This window comes from Cryptomeria japonica, chromosome 3 (genome assembly GCF_030272615.1).
Source record: "Cryptomeria japonica chromosome 3, Sugi_1.0, whole genome shotgun sequence".
NCBI classification, from domain to species: Eukaryota; Viridiplantae; Streptophyta; class Pinopsida; order Cupressales; family Cupressaceae; genus Cryptomeria; species Cryptomeria japonica.
The window spans coordinates 911,388,581-911,406,772 of NC_081407.1; the positions used below are offsets into that span (position 1 = coordinate 911,388,581).

The 18,192-nt window shown below is 38.5% G+C and overlaps 1 protein-coding gene across 1 annotated transcript in view; it reads left to right on the plus strand.

Annotated features, from left to right (window-relative positions):
- Positions 1–18,192, plus strand: part of LOC131071561 (nuclear pore complex protein GP210) — a 261,149-nt gene that overhangs the window by 228,674 nt on the left and 14,283 nt on the right. The window lies entirely within an intron of this gene.

The window sequence follows — 18,192 nt, forward strand, 5'->3', positions numbered from 1 at the left end:
TGTAATTATTGTTTGTGTATCTGGACTATTTCAGTTACGCTGGCCGTGTTATGTGCACTGTTCAAATATACAGATATCCATCCAAGCTTAGGGCACAGTTTTAGCACTTTGAGTTGATTGTATCTGTGATGTTTTTTCCATATCAATTCAAATACATTGTGGTGGTAGAAGAATTGAAGAAAATATTTGTAACTTGTAAGTTTGGGAATACTTGTTATTTGTAAGAAGTCCGATCTTTGAAAAATGGGTTTACTTAGTTCTCATGTATATTGATCTGACTTGCATACACAGTGTCTATTCTAAGTCTTGATTAAATAATTATGTTACTGAGTTTGGTGGTTTAAGTTTAGGTTTGGAGATGCAGTTTGTGGATTGGTCCAAAAAAAAGAAATTGTGGGTTGAGTTCATCCATAGAAAAGCATATATACTTTGTCTTTATTTGATAAAAATTCTCATTTTTTCTCATTATATCCTTAAAGCATATATATTTAAATTGGTAACCATAAAACGTAAAAAGCTCCTTAATAATTAAATATATCCTTATCATCAATTTAATAATAGATAGAAAATAAATCCTTTGAATTTAATAATAGATTCCCAACCTTCGCGCTATTATGGTGCCAGCAAACAAAAATATTTTGAGATAGATAAAGTGTTTACATTGCAACTATTATCCTTGTTGCCAATAAATAAAAGAATGCCTGTTCACTAAAGCTGTGCAAATTTCCAAACACAAAAGACATAAATTCAATCCAATTTCAATGCAGAGAGCTTGGACTGCATTCCATAGAGCTTAAAGTGCATGTACACCATAATGTTAATAATTACTGATGGGAAATTTGAATAGATATTGCTAGAAAATATATATTGTCACTGGCATGCAAAGTTTAATGCAGAACAGAATTGATAAAAGGCAGGAAAACAATTAGAAAACTGGCATGTTTGTTTTGGCAGCAGAGATAAAATCTAAATTCGTGATATGTTCACTCAAGTTGGAGCCCACAGACAAATGGTGGTACTTCGCATGCACCTCCTGCCGAACTGAGCCCAGATTTGGACCTGGGCCAGATTGGACCCAAACCAGTAGACCCAGGGGACTAAACCAGTAACATAGTTAAATAATAAAAATTAAATGATTGGATGTCTCCACCACTAGCTTCTATAAAACATATGTCTTGCACTTGATTGTGTTACTACATCTGAGACACGGCTTGCTTGCTGACATCCACGAATAAAACTTATAATAAATGTAGTCTTTGGGCCTAGACATATTGGCGATGGAGGACAATTTCCATGTCTCATTGGGGATAGCTAGGGAATGCTGTCTAGCCATCCTCATGAAGCAGAAATGCCAACATTGTGAACATTATATTCTAGGACATGAGATGAGTCTCTAGGGTACTTATATTGTTGAAAACAATCTCTTAAATTGAACAAGAGGAATCATGAGACAATAAGCACTTGGGCCTTAACATAGTTGGTGTTGTAATTGTTGTCATTGATGTCAAGGGTATATGTAGACATTTGGAAGTTGTCACTGATGTCAAAGCCATTGTGGAAGGAATTCGCTGTTTAAGTTTGATGTTAAAGGTATATAAACCATTGGGTTTGTTCTTGTCAGTAATGTCGAATAAAAGTGATATATATCTTGGTAAGGCCAAAGGCCATGAAATCGTGGAACAAGTCACAAAGACAAGAAAGTGGTCAAGAGGTGGCATTTGAAGTCAATGTAGATATATATGGAGCAGCAATATACTACGAACAAGGGTGGTATATTTAGAATAAAGTCGACTTCATTGCTGTGTGAAAAGTGACTATATTAAAGAAGATTGTGATGATGTCTTTGCAAACTAAACTAGAAGTAACTTCATTATCAGATCATGGCATGGTCGACTTCATAGACAATAACTGATGAACAAGTCAAACTCTCTAAAATGAAGAACAACGTTGGTATTCAAAGAGCAGCGACTATGTTTACAATTGCCCAAGTTTGAGAGAATTAGAAGTTGTATGTATACACAGCGATCCATTATTTGTATGCAGTGATTTGTTTAATAAAAGCAACGATGATTATTCAAAATAGAAATTAATATGAATTCGGCAATAGTGAAGGATATGTATAATGATCAGGGACAACGTTGAAGATATATTAATGCTAGTCAATTCCCGTCAAGGCAATGATCAACATTATGGACAGCAAATGATAAAGACAACCTATATCAAGGATGCGATCTTCAAGAACAATTATTGTAACATGGTGTTGATGTGTCTTTTGTACACGATCAAACACATAATAAAATACCTAAAGGTACCTTATCCTCTCTTGAACAAAGTTTCCCGAATGCTGAAGATATTGTAGAAGGATCAATCGGAGAAACTCCAAGGCTCTGTTATGTAGGTTCTCTACGTGTGGATAAGCTTCTCATGGTATGATGTGATTTTGCTGGAATCACAAGGGAACTTACATTCGACGACCTGAACGTCTGATTTGCTTTGGATATTGCTGGAACATGAGATTTTACTGGTCCTAGATTTTGAAAAAAGGAAAAAGGAGAAGGGTTGAAACGGGATCTATTTCTAATACTAAGAATGTAAGAGCAATGAATGACCTTCGATGAAATTCTAACTAAGTCTTGCTTTGACATCCCAGGACCATCTCCGCAAGGTTAGTGCGATCTTCTGAGGAAAGCTTTATGATGTTTAGATCACCGCTACATGCATGAACACCATCAAGCTGATGCATATCAATGAAGAAGCGACAATTGAAGTTAAGCTTAAGCTGAATGATTCTAGTTGACTACACAAGGCAAGTCTGCAATCAACAAACTGCTAGTAGTATGGATATACAAATTTCACCATCGATCATACACATTTCTTCCACTCATCTAATAACATGAAATCAAATTTGAGAAGTATAGAGACCATGCAAATTGTTGAATCGACCCATAGAATTCACCATTTCTTCAATGAAGTTTACAAGTCTTTTACAACAACATCTTGGCAACAATCTTTGCCTTCTCTTTCTATTCTACTCTAACAATTTCCTACTCTCTGACTATTCACTACTATCTATTCTCTATTAACCAACAACTATTAACCCACTATCAACTATTAACCTTTACAAATGAGGAGCCAGGGCTTATATAGAGAAACCCTTTACAAATAGACGGCTCTGATTGATTTAGAATCAATGGCTAGGATTACAAGATAGAAACCCTAATTAGGGTTTGTTACAACAAACTTCCTTAGCCAATTAGAAAATTACATTCCAAGAGTGAGGACCAATAGGAAGTAGGGGTAGGTGCCTCAAAGTTTGTGTCGTTCCAGATAAGTCAGGTACATTGAATCTGGACATGCTGAGGTGGACCAATCCAACTGGAGGAATGATGACTGGGATGCCATCTTGTCTGACACTAGTAACTTGGTTGATGTTCAATTTGATGAAGCTGAGAAGCTAACTTTAATTAACTATTCTGAAACTATCTGCTTCTTCAACGGACCCTTGCACTGACCTTATTTGATTCTCCTCTGTCTTTGACGTGATAGATGGATGGTGTGCCCGTCCTTGAAATGCTGGCAACGCCTTACATTGTCATCTTGTGGTTCCTTAGTGTGGCGAAGTGAAGGTTATGGAGGTAGCTGGCAATTCCTTGAACACCTTGAGTCTTCCCTTTTGTCTGTGGAACATCCTTGACGATGATGGACTGGAATTGGTCGTCCTTGATGATGCTAGACCGGAAGAGGTCGTCCTTGCCCTAGCTTGGTTTTCTCCATCTGCAAAATAAACCAAAAGGTGATTAAGTACATATGACATGTTCATTTCAACAAAGCATTTTCCACCTTAAATCATCAACAAGGAGACTTCAAAATAAAGTTTGCTCAAAATCCTTCCCAGGGACAGGCCCTATAAGAATTTCGCCTTGGACCCTTTGGAAGGGTCAGGAGCGAAATTTGCATTCCTGGCCAATTTAGACCTCATTTCATCATAATCTCACAACTAGCCCCTTTGCCTAGCTCAAATAGGGTAAAAAATAGGAGCTTCAAAGGATTTCGCTTTGGACCCTCTGGAAGGGTTAGGAGCGAAATTCTAGTTTAGGCTCAAGTTCCATCATTCTCCACTCCAAAATGCCTCCCAAGACAAGCACATGCTAGCCTTCTCTCCACCAAGGCTTAGGAATTCATACCTTGACCTTCATCATGGGCAAACTAGATGATTTTGGGAATTTTGCTCTGGACCCTTTGGAAGGGTCAGGAGCGAAATTCAAGTTTTAGGTCTCAATTCCTCATCTCCTTCACTTCAATTCATCTTGCAGGGCAAAGTAACATCATTTCAACCTCAACCACGCCTTAGGACTCAAAGTCTTGACTTGACACAAGGAGGAAATAGGTGTTGACGTGTTTTTTATGATCGCGTCTAACACAGAATAAAGTCACCAATGGTCACCTTATCCTCTCTTGATCAAGATTAGTCCATATGCTAGGATTACTTAAAGTTCAAACGGCTAATTCCCAAGGTTCCTTCAGTGCGTGGATGTGACTTAGTTGTTTGATGGGTTTGCCAATAACCCAAGGGGCCTTACGTATGTTGAAGAAACTTATACAAGCTCAAGGATCTTTTGTACGGATGATTTGCAATAAAAGCTCTTGTTTTGGATCTTTGGACTTTGAATTATGCAGAAAGTAAATAGGAATAGGGTAGAGAAAGACTAAACTAAAAGTAATCTAATCCTATGAACAAAGAGACGGGATAACTTGTGCAAAATCCAACCACGCTTCGCTTTGCTAGCAATGCACAACTACACGAAGGCGATGCAATCTTCAGGGGGTGTGTTTTAAGGATTTTCAAATCATCAAGAGAAACCATCAAATTGAACAACTTCTCCTGATAATTGAAGTTAAACTTACACATATAACGGAGGCATAGACTAACTTTGCTCGGTATGCAACAATCAGCTGCATATCAAAAGTATGAACACAAATTTTGCAACAAGCAATCCTATCAAATCTAGTTCATCTAACAACATGAAAGCGAATCTAATCTATGAAGAGAATGAGACCATGAGAGCTCCAAAACAACACAAGAACACACCAACAATTGAACAACGTATTAAGTGTTTGCTTCAAAAACTCTTAGCAACAATCTCTGACAATAGTCTATCTTCCTTTACAAATGAGGGGGGTCACCCCTTTATATAGTCTTCAAGCCCTGATTACATGCAAAACCCTAATTAGGGTTTGCCCTAAAGATTCCCCACTCAAGGTGCAACAAGGTGGGAATCGACAATTAATAACCCATTATGCCCATGTACAATTAATTTAAAAGAGCCTAAAATAGCGCCCACTAGCTCATTAAATGTGCCCCATGATGTTGACTATGCTCAGAATATAACCGACACCATCATAAATGCCCATCATTCTCCTAGTGATGGCGACATGCACGGAGAATCTGTCACAATGCCATAAATGTGACGGCTGCATGCAAAGAGATGCTTCATTGATTTAGCGTTTGTTGACTCGACTGCCACTTGGTGGGAAAAACCCTGGAGAGAGAAAACTTCAAGAGGGAGAATCTCTGACTCTGGAAGTATTTTCTTGAAGTTTTTTGAACTTGCCTTGCTCTGGAAAAGATTTTCAATGATTTTTCAACATCTCCTATTTTTTAGGAATTTTGCATAGATTAGGGTTTCAAGTTCAGGAGGAAGAGAATTCTCCTACGAATCCAAATCTGTAAAACTTTTGAAATTTGGATGTGATTTGATGCCTGAGAATGGATTTTTCCAATTTTTCCCTGGGGGGGAAATTTCTTGTTTGGTTCATCCGTGATTCCTTCCTTGCCTTAGAAATTTTATCTTCAATTCATCTTTGGGTGTGATTTCTTGTTGTGGAGGAATTCTCCTTTGGAAAGAAATTTGTTCGTTACCCTGAGGAAGGAAATTCTTCATACCTTAGCCAATTTTCATGATTTCCAAGAACTATGTCCTGAAGGAAGAAATTTCAAACACTTAGTCAATTTTTCACCTTTCCTGGAATTTCCTCTGAAGGAAGGAATTTCAAACACTTAGTGCACTGTCCATGAGAAGATCATTTTAGTGCACTCCTGTGTTCCTAGGCGGCATTTTACACTTGGTGGGGAATTCTTTCTATTCCATGGATTCCTTGCATCCCTCTATTCGGCGCTCCTCTCACTTGGGCGCTAAAATGCCTTGGTCAAGGACTCTTGCAATTTGCCTGTTTCTCCATGCACTCTTCATTCTGGCGCCCTCCACAAGGCTGGGGTGGAAATTCCTCCTGAGGAAGGAATTCATTGTTTTGTGAATTGTCCATGTCCTCTTTTCAACATCCCTATTTTTTAGGGATCTTCCTAAAATTTAGGAGTCAGGTTCATTGGATGGGGAATTTCATCCCGATTTCGAATCTATAAAATTTTCCACACTTGGTCGAGATTTGGTGTCTAAAAATAGCAAATTTGAAAATTCGCCCGAGGTAAATTTTGCTTTTTATTCCTCCTTGACTCCTTGGATTCCATGCCTTAGGCAAAATTTCAATTTTTTAGCTTGGGCGGAATTTTCACCATGCCAAGGATTCATGGATTTTTCTTCTGTCCTTGGCTTCTTCATTTTGGCGCCTGACTGCAGACTTGGGCGGAATTTTGCTTTGGCCAGGGATTCATGGATTTTTCCCTCTGTCCTTGGCTTCTTCATTTTTTCACTTGACTGCATAGTTGGGCGGAATTTTGCTAGTGTGAAGGATTCATGGATTTTCCTTCTCTCCATGGAAATCCCATTTTGGCGTCCAATTCCACATTTGGGCGGATTTTCGCTTATGCCATGGATTCATGGATTTTCCTTCTCTCCATGGAAATCCCATTTTGGCGCCCAATTCCACATTTGGGTGGATTTTCGCTTATTCCATGGATTCATGGATTTTCCTCTCTCCATGGAAATTCCATTTTGGTGCCCAATTCCACATTTGGGCGGATTTTCGCTTATGCCATGGATTCATGGATTTTCCTTCTCTCCATGGAAATTCCATTTTGGCGCTTGACTCCACATTTGGGCAGATTTTTTGCTTTGGCCATGGATTCATGGATTTTTCTTCTGTCCTTGGCTTCTCCATCATTTAATCTCCCAGACTTAGAATATTTTGACCTCTTGAGATTTTGAAGTGTTTTCCCGAGCTTTCCATTTTAGGCATGGATTTTCAGTACTTGACCCATTTCTGGCTTTCTTTGTCTGCTGTCTGACTTTCCGGAATTAGAAATGTCTGCGAACGCCTGATCCTTGTCGCCTTGTCTGACTGACCCTGCCAGTACTGACTTTCCAAAAATAGAAACTTTCCAGGTGTCAGCGTTAGACCCCTAGACAGGGTGCAGGAATGACTTACTATAAATAGAAACTTTCTAAAAATAGAAATTACTAAAAATAGTAAGTTTGATTTTTGGCAAAATGACGACATTTCGGGACTTGGAAAAATCCCTAAAAAATAGGGACTTTCTAAAAATAGAAAGTTGCTCCGTTTGGGCTCAAATTTTACTGGGAGGTCCCTTGAAGGGTCCTGATTCCTGTTGTATGTTCAGTTTTCCCAAAACCCTAACAGAAACCCCTAAAATCTAGGATAAAAGGTATAAACCCAAAAACAAGACAAAACAGGCCCTAGGCTTAGCCGAATTTGCTCAAACGAAAGGCAGACTTGACCAATATGACCCCCAAACACTTGCAAAGCAAAGAAACTGACGAGACTGTTGCGAAAAGACCCCAAAAACGCAAGACAAAAGACTAGGAGGGCCTAAAAAGTAGGGGATCCCCATTTGCAATGGGGCGATGTGTGAAAACGTCACAACAATAGGTAGTTTGAAGAATTTTGCTCTGGACCCTTTGGAAGGGTCGGGAGCGAAATTCATGTTTTACTTGTCTTCTCCTATCTAGCTCCATTCTTTTCACTTTGTCTCGTCTACGCTCCCTCATTTTGAATCTACTTCTCAACTTGGCAACATCTACTTAATCCTCAAAAGCCTTGAAAAGGAAAATTCGCTCAAAAACCTAGCCAGGGACAGGACCTATCCAGAATTTCGCTCTAGACCCTTTGGAAGGGTTAGGAACGAATTTCATGTTTAAGCTCAAAATTTGCATTTTTGGTGATCAAAAGTCTTTCCAAGGTAATCCAAAGAGCTTTTCTCACGTAGGCCTAGGCCTGACTTCACACAAATTTTGGCGAAAAGATGGTTTTAGGGTTTTTCGCTCTGGACCCTTTGGAAGGGTCTGGATTGAAATTCTTGGTTTTGCTCAATTCCTTCAAATTCATGTTTCACTAGCAACTTGAAGTCACTCCTAAGGACCCCTCCCATCTCAATTCAGTTTAATCTGCAATTGCCTTGGCATAAAATTGGGAAAAATGTGGTTTTAGTGAAATTTCGCCCTGGACCCTTTGGAAGGGTCAGCAGCGAATTTCCATTTCTAGGACAAAATCTCTACCTTTCATCGCTTTCAAACATTCCCAAAGGCAACAACATGTCCATTCTTCCTTTCAACATGCCTTGGATATCAAAATTTGGTCAAATAAAGAAGGAAATGAGTTATACGTAGATTTTCGCTTTGGACCCTTTGGAAGGGTCAGGAGCGGAAATCATGTTCTAGGCTTGATTGTTCATTTTTCCAACTTCAATCTTCTTTGGGAGGCAAACATAGATCATTCTCCACCTAAGGAACAAGGTTTGAAGCCCAAACAAGAGAGCAAAAGAGTTTTATAATGAATTTCGCTCTGGACCCTTTGAAAGGGTCAGGAGCGAAATTCATACTTTGGGCAAAATCTTCATCTTTCAAAGCGTCCAACTCCCTCTCAAGGCAAGAACATACCAATTCACCCTCCAACATGACAACGCCTAGCCAAAACAAGGAAGAAAATAAGAGCTACAAGGATTTTCGCTCTGGACCCTTTGGAAGGGTCAGGAGCGAAAATCATGTTTTGAGCTTGATTCTTGATTTTTCCAACTCTAATCCTCTTTGGGAGGCAAACATAGGTCATTCTTCTTGCATCTCCACCAAGATCCTGACTTTGGCTAAGGGAAAAATGAGTGTTTTCAAGAATTTCGCTCTGGACCCTTTGGAAGGGTCAGGAGCGAAATTCAATTTTTAGGCTAAAATCCTCCATTTCCTCCACCTCTAGTCATTCCCTTAGGCAAACAACATGTCAAAAACTTCCATACATGCCTTAGAGATCAACACTTAGCCAAAATTAGGAAGGAAATGAGGGTTATGAGGATTTTCGCTCTGGACCCTTTGGAAGGGTCAGGAGCGAAAATCTTGATTTATCCAATTCTCTCTCAAACTTGATCAATTTCAAGGTTCTTTCAAACTCTACTCATCATTTTAGGCAAGATAGAAGGTCAAATGGAAGATTTCGCTCTGGACCCTTTGGAAGGGTCAGGAGCGAAATTCCTCCTCTAGGCTAATTTCCATCACTTCGTAGTCTTAAACCTCCTCTCCAAGGCAAACATGCATCCAAGTCTCCTCAACTATGCCTCAAAAATCCAAAACTTGGCCATATGAAAGAGCAAAATAGAGGAAAAGGTGAATTTCGCTCTGGACCCTTTGGAAGGGTCAGGAGCAAAATTCATGCTTTAGACAAAATCCACACTCTCAAACATCTCAAATCACTTCCTAAGGCAAGAATATGTCAATTTGCCCTTACCATGCCCAAGGAATCAAGGTTTCCAGTGCAAACAAGGAGAAAAAAGGTGTCTAGGGAGAATTTCGCTCTGGACCCTTTGGAAGGGTCAGGAGCGAAATTCACATTTAGGCTCAAATCTTGATTTCATTTCTCACATTTCTTCATCCAAACAAGTGTTTTGCCTTCACAAATGCCTGGGAATGAGCTAGTTCATGACTTTGGGCAATGTAGAATGTCTTGTGGAGAATTTCGCTCTGGACCCTTCGGAAGGGTCAGGAGCGAAATTCGCTTTGGACCCTTTGGAAGGGTCAGGAGCGAAATTTGACATTTTGGTCTCTCCATCAGGATTCATGTATGGAATATAACATTTAAGTATAAGTGACATTTCCTTATATCTTTCTTCTTTCTTATACTTTAACTTATATTCCATATATACTGTCAGGATGTTTGAGAGTGGTTTCGGACCTCCAGGAGATATAATGTAAAATCTAGTTTTTGGTGGATTCTTTAGTTTTCCAGAAAGTCAAATTTCAGGATCAGGAAGACATTCCAGACCTAGCCAAATTTCAGGGCATTTGAAGATCAGGATGACATTCCAGACTTCATCACTCACCAACTTGACCTAGCTCAGACTTTCAAGGATGATACTCACTCACCGAGCAAGACACAATTAGCAACAAGAGCAAAACCAGGCCCTAAGGAAGACTCTCAAAGAAACCCTAATTCTGGGGCCCCATGGACTCACCCTGGCTCAAGCAGAGCTTGCCATCCTAGTGATCCCTTTGGCAACACTTAGCATGCAAAGGCTAATAGACAAACCCGAAAAACCTAGAAAGCAAACCCAAGAAAGCAAAAAAGGTAGGGGTCCCTATTTGCAATGGGGCGATGTGTGAATACGTCACAACACATGGTAGCGATCATATATTACACTGATTGCCAAAGATTCACAAGTGTATATGGTGCGCAATGTTTATCACAGACAAAGAAGCGTTCTAATTTATATTAGTCACTAATATGTGATCACGGTGATTATTAAGTTAATGAACAGGAAATGTGGCAAGACAAATAACCAAGATATAGTCAGCAATCAAAGAGGAATGATCAGAAACGTGGCAACAAGAATAGTCAAATATAAGCAGCAATTCATTAATACAAATGGTGTTGGGCATTCATTATACAACCAATACAGATTGACAGACTTACAGAGATTATTAAGAGAATTACAGACTTCAGTATACAGAATATATGGTCAGGCGGTCAAAGAACCTTTGAGAGAGCAGCGATTAATAATGAATGAAAATTGCTTCAAATTATTAAAAACTCTCTAGTGGCTGTCGTGTCTATATATTGAAGAAGTTGATGTAATATGTAGTGGTTTTACAAATAAGCAGCGATCAAAATAATCTAGACAGCAAACCAAAATATTAGTTTGTTTTGATCATTCAAAGGATATGTAATATTTAGATGTTGACTATTAAGAAGACTAAAGGTGCTATGTGAGTAATAAGTGTGGAGTGTAGTGGTAGAAAGTATAAGTATGTGTTGTGTGTGAACAAAGAAGATAAAGTGCATACACCAAGAGAGAGAGCAGATTATAAAGAAGAGATTGAGATCTCTTTGGAGCAGTCCGTAAATAGATTATAAAGAATAGATTGAGATATTTTTGGAGCAGATTTGTGATCAGATTAGTAATAGATTGAAGGAGCTGATGTGCAGATTTTGAAAGAGGAGATTGTGATCCCTTTGTAAAATTGTGATCAGGATTCTAGCAGATTTGTAAGAGCTATGTGAAGAGTTGTGATCATCGTGAGGCAGATTTATGACCAGGTTATAGCAGATTTGAGAAGGAGATTATGACAGTTTGAAGAAGTAAGCTATAGTAAACTTGAAAAGAATAGGAGCATCTATCATCCGTTAAACGGTGGAAATCTGAATGAGGGGTTGGTGCCTCTAGTGGGTTGATACCTACGAATTTGTAAAAGAAGTTTTCTACATATAAGGAAGCCATTTTACTATGGTTTTAGCCCATAAGGATTTCCATGTATATATCTTGTGTTCAACTTGTGGTGCATAATAGTTAGATCCATGTTAATGTTAATATGCTATGACTATGTTAATAAGATCAAGTTAGATGCTTATAATATAAAGTTGAAAAAGTAAAAGTTTGTTGTTATATAAGATTTTGAAGGATCAAAACAATTAGATTTTTACTTTCTACCTGAAATAGAGACTAGTAGATGTATTATAACAGGAAAGAGCTGCACTTCATGGAAAGTGCTTTATTAGAAGGGAAATGCACTACACAGCCGCCAACCAATCTCACATATAAAACCAGACTGAAAGTGCACATTGTTCATCTAAACATCCATATCTGCGTTCCGCTGCCCTTTTAAGGCAAATATGCTTTTCGATCCAGTCTGAATTCCAGTTTGCTAATCCCTGGTCCATTCTGAATTTGACTTTACAATCTACTTTGCTAATCCCTGGTCCATTCCGAATTTGGGAGATTTCTCCTAGAATGAACTGGAATGAGGGGGACCCCTTGGGGAGAGTATAGATGCCCAACCTTCTATAGTTGCGCAGAAACTTTCAAAATTGTTTTCAAGAGTGGTAGTAAATGCTTTGTCTTGAGCTTCGTGAAGAACTCACTTCTATTTAATGTACACCTCTGTTACTCCCGAATCAGCAACCATTTCATCTATGCAGGTTGCTACTTATGTGACATTGATCTAATGGATCACAAAATCTTAATAATCCCAATATCTCCCCACCCACCCTAATTAATTAGCCTGATGTAATGTCCCCATCCTAGTCAGGGACTTGGGATTGAGGAGTTAGCTTATTTTTGAACCCTTGTAGGCTAACAGAGTATGGATAAAGGGGCCAGTAATGCAGTATCTTGAGGAGTGATCTGTCTATTTGTTCTAGTTCAGTGTTGAGTTCAGTTCTAGTCTTCGTTTCATCAGTTTCTGACACTTTATGAGGATTTCCTATTTTTTAGGGAAAAATTGCTAAAAATAGACATGGTTCTATTTTCATTGGCATGGCGAACTGTGACCCTAGCTTCTGATAGATTCAGTTTCCGAGCAATAATGAGAGAGATGAATTTTTTAGTGGTTCCACAGGCAATTAATATTTTAATGAAATATTAATATAAAATCATAAAGTGCATCACTTAAATTTATTTAAGTGAAGATTTATTATCTCCTAAGCTAGGCATGACTTTTAGGGTTAAGTTGGGAACCCTAAAAGCAAGTTATTATTTTTAAATCCCTAATTGCCAAAAATCGCACCTTTTGGGTATTTAGGCAGCCAAGATGGAAATTAAACCTCATTCTTGATATTGAGCATTTGACATTTTCTTCTGAGCACTTGGCTATGGCGGCTAGGGTTTGGACCTGTTTTGGAGAGCGTGCATTCTTCAGAATTTAGTAGCTTTGAGATTGTGAAAGATCAATCGAATTGTTGCAGCTTGGTTGGCTTCATTCAGAAGTCAAATTGAATTGAATTGGGGCAGATTTGGCTTCTTACAAGGCAGATTTGTTGTAGGGTTTTCCTATTTACTGTTTTGTTGTTGATTCTTCTGTGGTTTGGAGGCTTCTTTTCCCAAACACACAACTTGCTCATTTATTGGCACCATCTTCCATTGTTTGGGTGTCTAGTATTTAAATAAGAGCAGATCTGAATTGTTCCAGAATAAAAATCAGAACTTTGTAAGTTGCTGATTTATTCTTTCTTTTCAATAAATTGGCTAAGGACCTACGGGTATGCTTCTAAATTCTCCAATTCATTGTTTTAGTTGATTAAATTCATGTATTATTCAATATGTGCTGCAAATTAAAAAACCCTCTTTTGCAACTTCTGTCTATTTCTGAAAGACCATCTTAATAATTAAAAAATTACAAGAAGATCTACAAATTGCAGCAGGTTGAAGAGTTGAACCAGCAAGGGTTCATCACACCTGATAGAGTAAGCCTATAGAAACTATGGGGAGGAATAGGGAGTATCCTTTTTTGGGGGAAAAAGATGAGTCTTCGGTTGGGAAAAGGAATAGTGGGCCATATTGGGCAATACAGAATATTCCATAACATGTCGTTTATGGCTTTTGGGCAGGTAGTCTTCTCTCGTAAACCTTTGTTTCTATGCAGAACAATTTAGTGGTCCAACCAAATATAGGTGCAAAATTTGTTCAATGGGCATTCACAAAATGTGGCAGAGTTCAATGTACAGGAGCAACACACAACTTCATTGACAAAGGAGTCATAGTACAAAGAGGCCTTAAGATAGAGAAAAATTGAAGGCTTCAAGTCATGGTTGTTGTGTGTTTGCTCTTTCATGCTCAAAGAGGATTCCACGATTGAGACTAGTATTGGGCAACTATTCATCAATGATGATTTCTATGCAATGAATATTGGAGACTATGATTTTGTCTTGGCATCCAATGGCTCCATTCTTTAGGGGAGATCACCTTGAATTTGCAATCAATGGAGTGGAAATTCCAAGGTGATGGAAGAATGTCTTGAGAGTAATGTCTAATGGAGGATCTCATGTTGTCAGATACAAGAGAATTGAGAAAATGCTCCATCATGGGCAAGGAATAGAGCCAAGACGAGAGGAAGTATGGTAAGCAAATCATCTTACAATCTTTTAATAATCCCCTTTTGACATGTATGTAGAGTTAACATCTTATAATCTGCTTTTTCTAATGCATGTTGACAGTAACTTGGAAGAAAATCAATAGTATAATTCATGGGATGAGAAGAACAGGGATCATAAATGACTTGGATGATCATGGCATGATGGTAGACTTTGTGGGATTGCCACAAGGAGGGGAGCACTATCATAATTTTGAGATTGGTATTAGTGTTGAAAGCTAAAGCATCGCTAAACACTGTCTAGATAAAGTTCACATGAATACAAGAGTAATATAGCATAAGCATGGTGGAGCTACTTCTGTGATTAGTATGCATGCAAGAGATCATCAAGGATTTGTTGGAGATTGATGATGATGGAAGGGTTGTACCATTGGGGTAATGGATTAAAATTTCAGAATTAATGCTGCTGTTTCCTTTTGAATCAGCTAACATATGATTCCATTTGCATACTTACAAGCGGATTGGAGACGAACTTTAATCAAGAATTGGAGCATTGCTCAAGTGGCTCTTGGGAAGGTATTTTCAGCTAATAGAATGCATAGATTACCTATTCTTGCCAAAAGATTTCAGTTTTGCAGCAGATGTTCCATCTTTAGGGTTTTGATTTTTAGAAAGTCATATTATATGTCACTGATTCAGATTTGAACAGCTGCAAGAATGTGCATTTTCACAGCACTCAGTCTTTGGAAAAGTCTAGTTTATATTTTCAGCTAAAGAGGATAAATATTTCAGCTATCAAACTTATGTATTGGGTGGGAATTCAAGCACCCGATAGTTGTCAACTCTTGTTTTCAGCTTGCATTTGTGGTTTGGATAGTGACCACTTCACAATTGTCTTTTTTTTTTAAATTATTGTTGTTTCCCTTCAGAAAAGTAATAAAAAGAGGTTGAGAGCTCATTTGCAAGGTTAGCTATGAAATTTTATTTTCTTTTGTTGTTGTATAGAATATGAGTTCTTCAAAAACTTCTTGAGGATGAAAACCCTCTTGGAGTTTCTGGTTTCAAGGACGAAAACCCTCCTAGTTTGTTGGAGTGGTTTCATACAGAGATCACTAGTGAGCTACCTAGAAGAGTTTCAACTTTTTGGTTGTAGACATGGATGATTTTGATATGTTTTGAGTTGCAGATCTTTGGAATGTTTGCTAACTAGTTTCAAAGTTTTGATAGCGTTTGTTTGAGGCATTTTGGGAGGTGCCATTGCTGGCCATACAAATTCTATTACAGAGGGTTTTTATGATAGTATTTATATTTGCTGTCTGGATGCCATATCACCGCAAGCCACAGTTGTTGGAGGGTGCTTTAGCAACCATAAAGCTAGCTGTACAAACTGTCTTTTAAATTTTGGGCAGTACCATGCTGTGGAGGGTGTTGGAAGTGTTTAATGAAACACCTTGTTTTTGGCACTCATTCCTCATTGTTTGAGGTCACCTGGGTCTTTTTTGGAGTTCCTATGCCATTTTAAGGCAGAGATGTGGATGTCATGAGCTACGATGGTATTTGTGCTTGCTGCCCTGTAGTACCAACAACTAAAATGTCCCGTGAGAGACCTGCAACTTGATTGATTTCAATTTACCATCTTATATATCCTTCTTCCAGCAAGCTATGATGAAGTTTGGAGTTGATTTGAGGTGTATCGGCTTGTGTTCATGTTTAGTGTGTTGGGTGCGGGTGGAGTTTTCTGGGTGATTTGCTTGCTGGCCAGACTAGTTGCAGTGTGCTACAATTGATATCAGATCGGCAAACTTATTTCCATCTAGTTGAGTTAGTACTAATTGTTGGATTCATGTTACTTCGATTATCAATGTTTATTGGAGTGTTTTAGTAGTTTATATGAGCGGTATTGCCTCTATATTATTGTAAACTCTGGATGGTAGTACTGCCAGTGGGTTTGGCATATGCTCATTGATTTATGTACTCACTCCACTGATTAAATGGTTATTTTGTATAATCAGATATAGGAGAACAGTGAAGGAGATCAGCAGTTAATTAATAGAAATCAGACCAGCAAAAAGATCAGATCAGAACTATTATTAAGTTACAGGCTGTATCATCCTATTCTTGTGGTATGCATGGATAATTGAATAATATATATATGTCTGTTTTATGCAGTAATAGATGCACAAAATCCTTATATGCTTAATATAATGCAATTAATATGATTTCCATATAAGCCATAATCGATCATGGCGAGGTAGGGAAGGAAATGCAAGGAGGGGGAACGGCTATGGGTCCCTCACTAGGCACACCACCCCATCTGAATGGCAGAAAGGTCACATGGGGTCAAGAGGGACAGAGTTTCCACTCTTGGGCCTAGGGTAGAGGCTCATTTTAGGGCACCATATTGCAGTTTCCCCTACAAACCATCGATCAATTGTTGGGATGAACTCAAGGAACCCTCAATCATAAGAGGGTGAGAAGGATGGCATGGGGAATGGCTATGCAGGCCTCACTAGGTACACCACCTCATGAATATGGCAAAAGGCCACATGAGGCCAAGGGGAATAGAGTTTTCGCTCTTGGGACTAGGGTAGGGGATATTTTAGGCACCTTATCATGTCTCCTTATCTCAACCCCTGTTATGGTTGAACACCACATAATAGTTTAGAATTACTATATGTATCCTTTAACCCTAGTAATGGATTTATCTCATGACTTATATCTTCAATGTTATCTAACTTGATTGCAGGTTACTAAAATAGGCCTATCTTATTCTTGGGTGAGAATTATAGCCCTAACTATATTATGTTCTCTGTTTCATTTGGATTTGTGAATTTAGGGCAAAATATAAGGTAATCCAGAAAGGGGATATTACATAATCGCACTTTGTTGAATAAGTGTGTAGTGTTATTTCTTTTGGTATTGCATAACCACTCCACCGAATATGAGTTGGCTTGTTGCCTAGTGAATTTCCTTTCAATTGCAACATTCTAGTAATTGTATAGTTTTGAACACCGTATTCTCTTACCTTGCCCATCTTGGGAACTAGTTGATCAGAAAGTGGAAAGGACGTTGCATTGTAACTCATATTTAGTTGGTGAAATTTAGAAAAACACAATTAGGAGTCTATATTACAAAAATAGGTTGCAAAACCCACCTTGGGGCATGCCTAATGAAGTATCACACTTCTAATGCTTGAGGCAAACTTTACTAATGTTTTAGCTCTGTTCTATGGAGATTGTTTTTGGATTATATAATTGAAAAGTGTACCTTAACTTTGTTGTGACCATTTCACACATCGCCCCATTAAAATGGGGACCCCCTCTTTTTGCTTTTGTTTTGCCTGTTCTTCTCTCTGCTCTTAGGGTTTTGATTAAGTGAGTGAGTTGTCTAGACTAGGGTTAAGCCTTAGGGGTTTCTATTGGATATTTTCAGGCCGAGTCTAGTCAAGTTTTTGAAGGTTATTGAGCATCCTCCCGAGGGTTGCAAATTTTGAAATAGGATGAGCCTGTCAGGAAGGTCAGGTATGTCTCAGGATAGGTCCAGTCAGGGTTTTTGAGGGCACATTCAAATTTTGTCGAAGTGTTAGCATTTTAATGATGGAATTGTGCATTTTTTTTGTCTGGGTAATTTTTGACCAAATTTTTGATGGCTTGATAACCGATTCCTAGCCTTGGAAATGACCTAATTATGCCTTGTGAAGTGACTGAAGACCTAAATTTTGGATATTTTGGCTTATAGAGGTAAAATCGCTCTTGTCCCTCTCCCAGGGACCAAGGCGAAATTGATATTTTGTGCATCTTGGTTACTGACTTGTTTTAATGTTTTTGTGCAGGGTCGCCAGGGGATATGATCGGACGTGAATTGAAGATTTTGAAAACTCAGAAATGACAAGTTTTAAGGTTTAGGGTGAATTCGCTCCTATCCTTCATTG